The 13,441-nt window shown below is 42.8% G+C and overlaps 1 protein-coding gene across 22 annotated transcripts in view; it reads left to right on the plus strand.

Annotated features, from left to right (window-relative positions):
* Positions 1-13,441, plus strand: part of PCDH15 (protocadherin related 15) — a 535,558-nt gene that overhangs the window by 55,630 nt on the left and 466,487 nt on the right. Inside the window, exon 4 of one of the 22 annotated variants that reach the window (XM_083844313.1) lies at positions 12,409-12,491. The exons of the other annotated variants lie outside the window; for them this stretch is intronic. The gene's annotated coding sequence lies outside the window, so the exon portion shown is untranslated. The remainder of the gene's footprint in view (positions 1-12,408; positions 12,492-13,441) is intronic. 22 annotated transcript variants of the gene reach the window in all.

The following is a 13,441-nucleotide window of genomic DNA, read 5'->3' on the forward strand; positions in this document are numbered from 1 at the left end:
TTAGCACAGTTGGGTCATAAACCAGTTCCCCCAGCGTGGCATGAGAAGAAATTATATTTCTCGTAGATAGTAAACAAGTTGCACTGCACAGAAATGAGATCAATTAAAGGAGGGTGCCTGAAAGGAATGGGATTAGTGTAAAAACGTGCTTTACTAAACATCCAATTGCTACATAGAAAAGGAAAAAAAAAAAAAAGAAACAAAACCAGAGTATTCCTTTTGAACATGTTCTGAATCCAGATGCAGGCAAACATATTAGGAAGGGAAAAGCTGCAACCTCCATATTCATTCCCTCCACTAACTCTTGGGTTTTTCACACACGTTCATACTTTCTCCAGTATCCTTTTCTAGAAATAACTCCTATCTGCAGGTACAACTGCATTTCCAAGGCAGATACATGAGCATTTTTATGGTTTGATTGGAGCAGGGGTTTTATTTTTGGATGAGAGCAAATGATAAGGTTAAGACAAAAATCTGGCTTGCACAAGGTTCCATCTTTTGCCTACCTGTTTCGAACAGTGGCATAATTACCACTGGAAAGGATTGTTTTCTACATGATTGGTTTCTTTGATTGTTTTTCCTTCTTACTCAAACAAGCATTTGGTTTTTATTATGCTTCAAATTTATATTCATTCTGATTAAAAAAAAATAATAAAAATATCTCATATAGTTTTCTCAATAAAATTCCTCTGGTTCATCTTTTTATCCACCGGGAGTTGCCGTTGCAGGTGTATTAGCAATGAATGGAGCTACTTTTTCTGAGTGAAATTCTGTAGTGTATGGTGAAAAAGAAGCGACAGGCAATGCGTCGAGTGATTTTCTTGTGTACTTCTCTTGTTATTTGCCATACATTGAGGCAGGTTTCTCTTAGGGATGACTTGCAAGACTGACATCTACACATGCATTCATATGTTGAGGATGATGTTAGCATGAGCAAGAAGGTCAAAACTGGGCATTCAGAAACATTAATAGGATGCCCACCACAATCAATGGAAAAGTGTTTTTCTCCTTCTGATTATTTAGTAGAAGCGCAAAAATCTTACCTTTTAGCATTCTGTTGAAAAGGAAGATGAGAGAATGAAACACTCGGATGACATCCCACCAAAATTATAACAATGGGAAGAAATGATCTGTTTTTAAAAATGTAACGTCCATAACATTCATGCAGGTACTCTGAATCCTCAAGCTTAAGTTATGGTGAAGTGCTGTAGCAGACCTATGATCTGGCTGGGTGCATCTGTCTTTTTCTCTGGTGTAGGGGCGATTAGCCGCCAGACTTCTTTTGCCTTCCAGTTTATATTGCTTCTCTTCATGGCATTGAAATACAGGAAATTAATTAAAAATACAAAAGTGCCTTGAAACAAAAGCACTTCTTTTGGAATGCTGGCTCTGTAGAATACAAGAAAACAGGCAGAAGACACATAGCATGTATCTTAGAAAAGCTCCTTGTCTTGTAAAGTCAGTGGGTAAAAAAAAAAAACCAAACAGATATGTAACCCAGTAAACCTGTTTGCCTGTTTGTCATAAGAGTATTCTTACAGGTACTGCATTATGTACTTCTGTTTTGTCTCTTTCTCTCCACCTCCCTACTTTAACATTCAAGCAGATTTTTCTGTCCCCTCATCAGCTTTGCACTTGCAGACAGAAGTCACCTTCCATGGATGAATACATGCTTTTTGCCCCTGGAGAAGCTGCTGGTAGAAGGGGAGAAGTGGTGGAGGCTGCTCAAACTCTCATGCATCTCAGTGTATTCCTGTAGGCAGGCAGCATGAATGGTATATTGCCTCCTGTATCTGTATTCATATCTGAATCCAAGAGCCAGTGAATTGAGGTGGGACGAGAAAAGTTCTGGTTGCTTTTAGTATTAGAAAATTATTTAATATAGCCCTAATTAATTGTGCACTATTATGACCTTGAGATCTTCAGTTGTCCTTTATGAATGCTGTTCTAAGCTGCAGAAACAAGTCCCACAAACCTACATCCCCCTGGAGGGTCCAGGACCTGTGCTCGCTGCTCGCTTGCTCTTGCTCCCCTCCATCAAGATGAGTGACCCCCATTTTCCAGCTGAACTCTGAACAAGCTTAAGTGTTCCCAAGATGCCACCCAGGTTATCTGAACTGGGCTCGGAGTAGAAATGCCCTGATTGCTCATTTGTGCCTTTGGAGGTGTTGGTAGCCTGGGGACTGCCCATGAAGCTTGGCACAAACCCTCGGGGTTTGCCTGCTGTGTCTCTTCTGTAATGAGCCCTGATTTGTGCGATCTGCGTTCGGACAGCCTGATGTGATTTCACTAGCAGGATGCTACATCTCTCAGGGAGAAGTTGCTGTTGGTGAAGATTTTTTTCGGAGGCAGGAGAGAATACACAAAACCACAGCAAGGGATTAAATGGGCTTGTTGATACCAAGGGGTGATGCTTGTGGGTAAGGCTTGACAGAGGATACCGAAATCAATTGAACCTGAAGTGCAGAATGCTGTTTATTTCCAGGACCATGAGCTAGTTCTTTCTGGCTCTGCTCTTTCCCCTAAGGTACAGTATAAAGGCCATATCAAGCAGTGTGACACTAGACAAACCCCAAAATGTCATCGTATTCCAGTTTATCAGTAAATTAAGATTCAGATACGGTGATTTTTAAATACCATTCAGTGATTGCCGAGCCCTCAAGGGGCTGAAGGGACATCAGAAAAGAAAAAAAAGCAAAAGCAAGAAGTGCTGCACTTTTGTTAGTTTTTTGAAACTTAAGAGATGCAGCAGAGAAAAGTCTTTGTCACAGTATGAGGTTCTCCCGAAGGGTAGGATAACAGATAATCCCCTCGTACTAAAGCTATATATTTCAGCTACAACAGCAATCAAAGTAAAGCTGTGAAAGCCCGTAAAAACCTGCCTGAAGGGCAAGCTCTCTCTGGGTGCTACAGAAGGCAGTTTCAAAGTTGATATAACAAGATCAATTCACTCGTTTTCTAAACACTGCCTGGTGGATGTTGGCTCTCTTCTGATGCTGTCAGTAATTCTGTCCTGTGCGGGGCTCTCTGAGATGTCGCCTTCTTTATTAGCCATGTTTAAAACAAAATGGATAAAGAAAAAGCTCTTTGGGTGAGGTTGGTATGCTTCTGGAATGCAAGAGATATTATTATCATTATTTATTTATTTTTTACCCCAATTGTTGAGCTAATTGGGTGGCAGCTTATATGGATGCATTACAGACAAAGGTGGCTGCTGACCTGCTAGAAACTGAGAGGAAAGTACAAGTGCATGAAACTTAGAAGTTGTAAAATGGCTTGTTAGCGTGTACTGCCATGGTCAGAGATCCAGAGCAGAAATGTCTTATGTGCTGAATTTTCAGTCCTTGACCTGGGGTTAACAGAGAAAGCCATCGTCTCTGTGTGCAGCTGGACAAAGTCCATCCTGTCCCTAGGTGGACACACTGCGAGGTGTGTTGTACCTGAACACGTCTGGGGGGTGTTTCACAAACTCTTGGGGCCTCCTTTTTGGTGTAAGCTGCCTGGATGTGGTGTTCTGGAAGTTATCCTTGAAAGGAAGGAGTGAAGGAGAGCTTTCTCTGTCCTGGCAGACTGCATTTAGCTGTCACTGGAAGGCAGTGTGGTAAATGGTGAGTGCTGGAGTATGTGTGGGTGCTTGTGTTTCTTTGATAGGTCTAAATGCTTTAGCATAACAACGCAGTTGTAGAAAGCAAACACTGAGGAACTCTGCTTTATTTTTTCTCTTTTTATTTTTTTCTTCTCTTTTTTTTTTTTCCTTCTGTTTCTCGCTTGCTTTTCAGTTGCATGAGGTCACCTCCTGGCAGCCAGCGTAATGGCAGGACCATCGTTCGGCTGCTACTAAAACAGATCTCTGAAGCTTAAAACACTTTCAGGCTACTATTTAAGATTTGCTTTTATGTAGGAATTTTCAGTGGAAAAATGACTACTTTTGTACCAAATGCAGGACAAGGCAGGTACAACACCTTGCACACTTCCCAAATTTAAATAGTTGCTTGTGATGATGGCAAGCTCTGAAATGATTTTGAATAATTACGATGATAAAGATAAATGATTAATGGCCGGTCCTATCTGAGCGTAATGTCAGGCTGTTCTTTGCAAACCATATGCTTTGTGGTGCACTCTTCATTTTTTTCTTTTCTCCTTATTCTCCTTTGGTTCCTTTTGTCATCTTTCTCTCTCTACACCTTGTTGCAGACATAGAGCCATGCTACCTCCTTATAGTCTTCTGGTGACTTCTTGGGACTCACCTGCCTTTAAACCTGTGCTGAGAAGGGTGCAGAGCAGAAGATGACCTGGCAGGGAGGGAGCAGGGGGCAGGGGAGCAGTTTCAGCCCAGCTCCGTGCACACGCTGAAGATGGCACCGCTGCCGTACCAGGAGGGCTTGGACCCGGTGGCTTCAGCAGCAGACGTCCAGTATCTGCACGTATCACTGAATGCAGCAGGCTGTGTTCCTCTGTGACAAATAAAGCATTTCTAACTGCTGAATATAAAGGAAAAATAGTTAAGGATAGAGTAACATTAAGAGAATCTCTTTGTGCCCCAGCTGTTCTCTCTTGAACCTGTAGCTGATGCATACCCATCAGGAAAGAACTGCAATGCATAATGCCTGCTGAGGAGAAGGGTAAAACCGGGCTGGAAGGCACATATGGACTAGAAGATCCTACTGCTGTCTCAGCCTAGCATTGCCTGCTAAATGAGAAATCACTGTAGCAATAAAGTTCCCAAGGAGAAAAAAGATTTTTGATGAAGTGCTTATAATAGTCTTGGTATTTAGTCAGTAAATTAAAATGTCACAACAGCGCATTCATTTGTGGGCAGTGGCTTTCTTAAATTAGTAATTAGCTGTTTGCTTTGGTCCTAGGGGTCTGTAATAGCGAGGTCTGTGCTTACAGCCCCGTTAGGCGTCCTGGAGCAAGGCACCAGCTTGCAGCTGAGCTGCACAAGTGGCTGCGCGGCTCCTCTGAACTGCCCCTGCAGGCACCAGGCAGCACTTCTGTTTGGAGAGCTCTTTTTTCTCAAGCGTTTGTGTTTGCCGGAGTCATTTAGGGAGCTTCTTTCTGCACTGCTGAGAGTCGCCAGGGAGGTCCCCTCTCAGACTCAAGTCTGCTCTCTTTGCTTTTCCGCAGCATTAGGCACTCCTCCACTTGTGCTTCAAATGCAGGGTGAACCAGCCCAGATCCCAGCTGCGTTCCTCCCTCTTAATTAGCAATCACAAGGCCTCCTAATCACATCCACACCATTCTCCAGGAGAGGCGTTGATTCCTAATTTATCTCTGCGATGTGGGAGGCGGGGAGGTGGCTGGGGCATGCTCACCACCGAAAAGGGCTGGCAAGTACATTTTGGGGGGTCCTGCGGGCAGGGCTGGAGGAGCTGGGAGGAAACGCAACCTGAACCGAGCGGCAGCGAGGCTCAGGGTGGAGCGGGCAGCTCCCTGGCACTCAGCACAGATCTTCTCCCGTGTTACAGAAGATGGATGTGAAACACATGAACACAAAACCCCCAGGAAAAGTGGTGTAGGTTTTTTTATGATTGCAGCACTTGGTTGTCTTCAGCACCACCCTTCCTGGCTGCTTATGTGACAGCTTACTGCACAGACAGAACCAAAACCTCACTGATTCCTCGTTCTGCAGAAAACAAGCAAGCAAGCAGACAGAAATAAACAGACAAAATAAGTTTAGGAGGAGGAAGAGTCCTAAAAAAAATAGTTCGTTCACAAACATCTCGGGTATAAAAAGTGCTGTAATTGCTGAGGTAAAGAAGTTGCACAACATTTGAGACCTCCAGGTAATGCCAGCTCCATATGTGTTTCTGTTTAGTGGTTTTCAGCCTTTCATTTTCCAGAATTCGTGTTTTTGAGTTCTCTTAAAGAATCACTGCAGTAAAGCCCTGTGGACAGGCAGCAAAAGTAAATAATTAGTGAAGGGACAAATTCTACAGAGGTGGTTATGTTTAGGCATAAAACTTTTTCTCTGCAAATATCTTGTGGAGGTAGAAAAATCTAAAATTAAGATTAGGACAAAGGTGTCACCTATCAAATATTAAATATGTGAGAAAATGCTGGAAAGTCATATCAGTTTAGCCATCTCAAAATCCTTTATAGCCAAACTGCTCCTTTTTCTAACTTTTTTTTTTTTTTTTCCAAAAAGTGGGGCAGTTGTGCTCCATCTCTGCCAGGCTGTCAGAGGGCTGTGATGCACCAAGACACCCATCCTTCTAACGTAAAAGGAGCGGAGGCAGAAGAGACGAGCCAGCCTTTGGGGTTTCGGGTGTGAATGTTTTGACACTCTGTGGGGTAAAATATATGTCTTAAGGTATTTTTAAATTGAGTTTAGTTCCTAGGTAGGTGTAAAATGCATTGTACTCATTTTGGAAAAAAAAAAAGGTGTTGAATAACATTATACAAACGTTTAATTAAATGCTTTTTCTCATCAAGAGAAGCAGTGGAAATATAATCAGAGTTTTTCCACTACTTTAAGGAGGATAATTCAAGGGTGCAGGGAGGAATACATAAAGCTAAAATAATGAGCCATGATTCATATTCAAGGCACCAGACCAATGAAACTACCCCTAAAGCATCAGCAGAACCATGACCCATACTAGGGATGGAGAGGTGGCAGAAGTCTGACAGGGGACCCTTGGCATCTGTTCTAAACACCTAGCTTTAAAGCACACAGCTGATATATATTCAGTAGTAAAATTACTGTGTGTATATATATATATATATATTTTTTTTTTCTTTTAAAAGTTCTCTCTCTGCTATTCTCAGAAGCAAACATGGCAGATCTGAGGTAGGGTAGGAACCCCTAGCGTGGTCATGGCTGGATGCAGACCTATTGCCTTACGTGTGTGCCGTGACTCAGGAGTGTTTGCAAGTTTGTCGTGGGCTTGTGACAAGTATTAAGTGTGAGGCTGTCAAGTTTAATCCTTTTTCTTCATTGACTTGTGTGGCGTAATACTGACTAGAGTTTCAAAGGTGTGGACGGGACCAGCTTCAGAAAGGTTTGGAAGCATCTTGACAAGGACAGGGTTATGATGTTAAATGGTGTTGGCACATGAAGAAATGACGTGAAATAATTAAACCCTAATTTAGTCGTGACAAATGCAAAGCGATGCCAAACATAAAGTGGCTCTGTATAGCTAATAGGGCTAAAGAAGGGCGCCTTTGTAGGGTGGCCATGGGTGAGGAGATGCTGGGTGGATTTGGGCTCCCAGCCCCAATGTATGCAGGTTCTTTTTAGGCTACTTGCCATGAAAACAACTCCATGACCGCTTTCATCTGTGCACTGAATTACCCATAAAAGAGGGTAACAGATTAATTTAATTAATTTGATTTAGTCCCAATAGTGTATTGTTTTATTAAGCAATGCTATGGCATAATTAAGAGTTATAACTGTTTAAACACTTTGTAGCCATGGAGCTATTAATCAATACTAAATTACAATAAAATTAACAAAGTAACATAAACAAGGCATGTAAATGTTGTAAAACGACAGCATTAATTTATTGACTGAAAAGCTGCTTATGTAAACCATTTTTAAAAATTAGTTTGACTGTAAATTAATATTTACATAAGGTAATTCCAGAAGTGGAAATGGGACAAGAAGAGCATTCCTTATGACTTTTCAATTCTGAAATTCCTTTGATGAGAAACATAAATTTATAGCCAGATATTCTTAACTGAGTGGTGAAGCAAAGCCCTTGACTGCCCAGTCCTGTAGTCTTCAAGGAGAAAATCTAAAAAGTAAAACTTAATGTCATCTTGAGACCTCCTCTGTTTTTGACATTTGTCATATTTCAATACAAATCTGAACAGCTCATGCATTGCTAAGCTTTAATTTGGCCATGATGTATTAATGCTAGAGCCTAGATTCTGTTCTAGTTTTCGGGAATGTCAGGCAATGCAAGAAACATTTTGCGTGCTTAAATAAATGGTTTGTTGGATGGGATGGTTTACGAATTGCGGAGATGCCCCAGATACTCACTTACCAGTGTGCATTACATAGAGAACATACAAAATATATGCTATCAACATGCAAGACTACAGGGCTGGTGGCAGCATGTTTTTGAACTTTTTCAGACTTGGGGTCAAATCTGATTTTGGACTTTTGGACTAATCTTTTGGACTAGGATTTTTAAAGGCAGGTAAGGAGGGGACCCCCTCTGTAGTAGCAGAAAGGCTGTTACCCAGTTTCTCCTCGGTGTTTGCCGAGGACATCACCATGCTTTTGATCACTTCTGCAAAGCTCACAATGGAGTTGATCACCAGAGCCCATGAAACCTCTCTTTTGCCTAGTGATCCCAACCCACCAGTTAAATGTGTTTCCCTGTGGTGGAAGCAGACAGCAGAGCATGCTGGTGGCCCTGTGCCCGGCAGGACCGCGGCAGGGAGACGCGTGGGCATGGGCAGCTCCTCGCTGCCGGAGCTGGGTGCAGATGGGTTTGCTGTCTCGTCCTCTCCCTGGGTTTCTCTCCAACTGCTCTCCCCATGAATTCAGAGCATTTTGTTGGAAGGGGCTGGCACCGCGTTTTATGCTTTTGTAAAGGAGTCAGTAGTAATCGAGCCAAAGCCTTTCCAGCTCGAGTAAGCAAAAGAATAGTAGAAGATACTGCCTGCATTTCTCCTTATGTTAAAGCATTGGGGCTGTCCTGTGTTTTGAAGGATCCATCTGTTCTGTGCAGTAAGACATCCTCTGAATGGAACAAGGGTTTTCTGGGCCCTGATGGTGCTGACGGAGGAAGGCAGCATTCTGTGTTGTGTTAGCTAAATGCCATCTCCTGTAATGCTCAGCAAAGAACATACTCTGAAAGCACATAGCTTCCCTTATGAGGGAGATGAGGACAAAAGAAAAGATAGATGGGATATTGGTACTTCTCTGCTGCTGGTCTGCAGTGGCACTTGGTGCTGTTCTCCCAGCAAGGTTACAGCCGATTTCTTCAACAACACGCTGCAGATATATTACACCACGAGGAAGGATGTGGTAGGCTGCTGGGTGAGTGCACGATGCTTTTTGGCTGAATCCTGGTACAGTGTGGGCAGAGAGCAGAGGAGAGGAATTCCCCTCTGTCACTTGAGGATGGATTCATCCGGGGGCATATTTGGAGAATCTGTACTCCAAGCCTTGGCTGCTGAAAGTGAAGGGTTTTTTTTGTTTGTTTTGTTTTTTGGTATGCTTTAAAAAAGCATGAGAGTTATGTTCATACTCACAGCTCATAGATGGTATCTTGGGTCTTTAGAGGTAAGTGATCAGTGTATGTAATAAGTACTGACTTGTAAACCAGCTCTGCAACTGGGGTAGTAAAGAACAGAAAGTGTCAGTCAGAGAAAGGTCCTATGAGCAGAACAGGAGAAACCAGGAGAGTGGCAGATTTTTCTGCAAGAATGAGAGATGACAAGCTGAGAGAAACCAAAGGGAAGAGTCACTACTGATAGATTGCATGTGCATATGCATATATTTTAATTGTTTGTCCTTTACATTTCTGAGAAGCATCCTGAACATCATGAAATTCTGCCCACTTTTTCTTATGTCTCCTGAGAACATTTTATTGTCTTCTCTCTTGTGATATTTCTAAACCAATTAAATCATCCCACGACAGGGCTTTCACAGACTACAGATTGCCACGGTGAATCAGTGTAACCCGTAGCTTGGATTACGAACCCCACTTTGGATTTCAAAAAATCTGACAAGTTTGATGTCTGGTTTTTACTGCAATTTCCTTAAGTGTCTGATATAATAGAAGGACACTGGACTCAGAGATGTCACAGTGATTAGCTTGTCCCAGGGCCAGCTTTCTAACATTGCCTGGTTTTAGGGAAGTCTGTCTGGAGGTGACTTGTCTTTCTGAAGTGGGGAGAGTTGTAGGGAAAGAGGAGCTGTCTGACAGCCTCTTAAAACTTGCAGCAATTCACCGTTTTTGGAGAATGTTTCTGTAAGGAGAGCTGACTTACTGAAGTATTTCGTAAATAAAATAAATATATATTTTGAACATGGTACTAGCTAATGTCCGTACAGGAATGTGGAAGGTCTGCTCAGGCTGTGGTTGGGGAAGATCCCATCTCCCAAACACGCACCTCCTCATAGATATTGTGGAAGAGCAAGGTTTTTGCAGAGCTGAGGTCTCATTCTCAAATTTTCAAAATCATGCTTCTTGCTCTCTTCAGCTTCCATTGTACCTAACTGGATCTATTGCTAGGTATGTCTTCTCATCTGGTGTCCCTTGTAGTGCTATGCCTAACCGTTTCTGCAGCAAGCTGTGGGTGTGATGGAACATGGCTGTTGATTGTTGAGATTATTTATATGACTTTGTAAAATGCACTGTATTATACAATGAGACATCTGGTCAAAGAAAGCAGTGCCTGAAGAGATGAGGTGTGAGGCAGTGTAAACTGGTACAGTGGCTTTTGAGGGATACAGAACAAACACAGAGCTGTTTTATCGATTTCTTCTATAGAGGCAATAAACATGCTATCCCTTGCAGAAAAATTAAATCCTCCCCAAAAGTAAACCTTTTCCAAGGCACTGAAATTTTGAGTTATCTGCCTTTAGGAAAAAAAATCAGAAAGGCTTTTTAAAAATTACTGGGAGGGGGGTGTTTATAAATAATATATTATCGACATGTACTTCAGATGCAGTTGAGTTATATATTGAGTTTGTGTTGCACAGAGTACAGGAAACTGAAAAAAAAAATTAAAACTGGGATTATAGTTTTGGAATTTTATTGCTGCTCCTGTGTTCAGTCAACCAGGTTTCACCAGTTATGTGAAACCAACATTTACATGCATTATAAAGAGGCTGACATAAATATATATGAAATTTTAGATGGGAAGCAAGAAGTAATGGTAAAACAAATCACTTACTTTGACTCGAGTTTACTTTCCAATGCCAAAAGAAACATGACTCATCTGATTTTCCAGAAAAGGATTGCAGTAAATCAAGTTTTCATTCCTCGAACTTAACAAAGTTATAATAAAAATGCCAGAGTAATATTCATTGCATTTTATTAATAGATGATGGAGACTTTTAGATGATGGTGGTTTCCTAAGAGCTTTTAGGAACAGCACCTGTAAGTTTTGCTTACTAACGGGTGAGGATATCGACTTACAAATAGAATAGAAAAGTTTTAGTTGTTGTAAAGAATATTGCTTTATTAGTATTTTTCTTGATAAAAACTTCCATTTACGCATATTCTGTAGGCAGAATCAAGCATTTCTTCTACAGGAGAGGAGAAAAATATTTGCAAAGCAAATCAGCTCCCTGCACCCCAAAGCTACTTAGTGGTGTTGGTTCTTGGATTTTCCTTGTGAGCAGGGGAAAAAAAAGTGGTTAGCCTCTGCAGAAAGCAGATTTTGTGAGTATTTAAAGACACGTTAAATATTCCTCAATTTTTTTGACATACTGAATATATCCTAGCTGCACAGAAATTCGATATTGGAAGTTGAAAGAAGTGTGGAGATGGAGGTTGCTCAGATGTTACGTGTGAAAACATATGTATTGTAAGGGTCATTGTAGGCAACGTTTTCCTACTTCAAGGTGGTAATTTTCAAAGATATCTGAGAGGTTTAGGATTCTGACCTCATGCAGATGTGAATTCACATTCTTTAGCTAGTTTTGGTAACACTGCTCTTCATGCTGATTTTTTAAGATAGCTTTTAAAAGTACTTCTGAGTCACTTATTTTAGTGAAAGGGAAGAGGTGAGGAGAAGAGAAGAGCTGCAGGTGAAGGCGACGTGGTGGGCTGGGGGGCTGGTTGGCGGGGAGCATTGTGAGGTGCTGGTGGTGAGGGCTCTGCTGTCCCACCAGATCCTTCAGCAGGTGAGGGTGTGAAGGGCATCTGGGGCCGGGAGCTTTGGAGGAGGTCAGAGGGGCCCAGGTGGAGGTGATGTGGCTGGGAGGGTGCTTGTGGGGCCTTCAGATAGGCCCTTACCTGACGTGTAACCACCAGATGGAAGCCCCAGCCCTTAGCTTGAATCTTACCTCTCTCCCTTACGCCAGTCCCTTGATCTTAATTCTAAATGTCAGACCTTCACAGCTGAACCCAGCCTTAGTCTAAGTACAAGCCCTGATCCCTAGGCTTGAAACGCTAGCCCTAAGCCTAGCGCTGATCTCTTCAACTAATCCAAGGCCTAGCTAAGACTCAGCCCATCATACACTCCCTGCTAACCAGAAACCTTAGGCACAGACCCTCACCTTCTTGTTCTGCCTCTAACCCTAGTCCTAGCAGGTGAATTGAGCCCACTAAACTGAACACCAAGCCCAAATCAGAAACCCTGACCAGGTACCTGTAGCATGTAGGCGGATGTTCAGCATCACCCCAAACTGGAAACTAACCCAGACTGGAGGTGAGCGGTGTTTCCCTCGCTTTGCAGTATGATATGTGATACAGATTTGTTTTGTGTTCTGTTATATAGCAATGGAGCCTGGCGCAGCTCAGCCAGGTGCCTCACAGCAGCATCAGGAGGGAAGAGATAAAGAGTGCCATACCGACCAGAAGGTAGGGTGGAAATCATCACCTTGCCATCTCTGAACACCTCGCTGTGAGGCAGCCTTGCCTGGCCTATGAGCTCTAGGGTTGCAGTCCTCCTGTGAACGTCCTCCTAGGGGACTAGGGACCAGGAAGCCCAACAAAACTGGGAAAGAGACAACTTGGCCACTGTGGTGCTTTGTCAGCTTTTTCTACCCTGTGCCAGGTCCCTTTTCTCAGGCTGTTAGCGCCGCGGTGCTCAGGGATCCTGCATTCTAGCCCTTGGCTCCTGCGCCTGTCTCCTGCTCTCTGGCCTTGGTCCTCCTCTGGCACCTACTTGCCCAGTCCAGATTCCTGCTCTTGTTTTCCTTATCTGCCCACATGGCTCCTTGTTTGAAACATTGACCTCACAGCAAAGAATTTTTCATTCTCTGAATTTTAAGGTCAGTTCTACTCCGCCTCAGTTTGGTGTGCCCTTGAGTTTATCCCTGTTGCTGCTGCCTCTACTCGGGTACCTGCTTCCCATCCCCAAACCTGGTTGCACCTTATTCCTGCCTGTGGCTACCACTGTCTGCAATTAGGTGTGTTCAGTAAAGCAAAGTTGGGAAAAATACTACCAGTCTTCAGCAGGACATACCTAAGCAGTGCCTAGATCTCGCTATTAAAACTGAATGAACACAGACATGCACAGAGGCAGTGAGTCCTTCAGCACGAAGGAAAATAGAACCAACTTCACTGGATCAAAGACCCAAGTCCTGGACGTTGAAAGCTCGTAACACCAACTTGCCAGAAGAGTCAGCAGATGTCTATTGAAACAGGTCAGGAACCTATTTCAGGAAGCCTGAGAAGTGAATCTCTTATATACTAGAGGCATTTGTACTTACCCATCAATTTCATCAGTCTTCAGAAAACGAAAAATTGTAAGCATCTGGGCAGAACTGCAGTTTGAACCTGTCCTTTCGGGCTTTGACATTACTCGT

The sequence above is a fragment of the Anser anser genome, assembly GCF_964211835.1.
Source record: "Anser anser genome assembly, chromosome: 7".
In the NCBI taxonomy this organism is placed as follows: Eukaryota; Metazoa; Chordata; class Aves; order Anseriformes; family Anatidae; genus Anser; species Anser anser.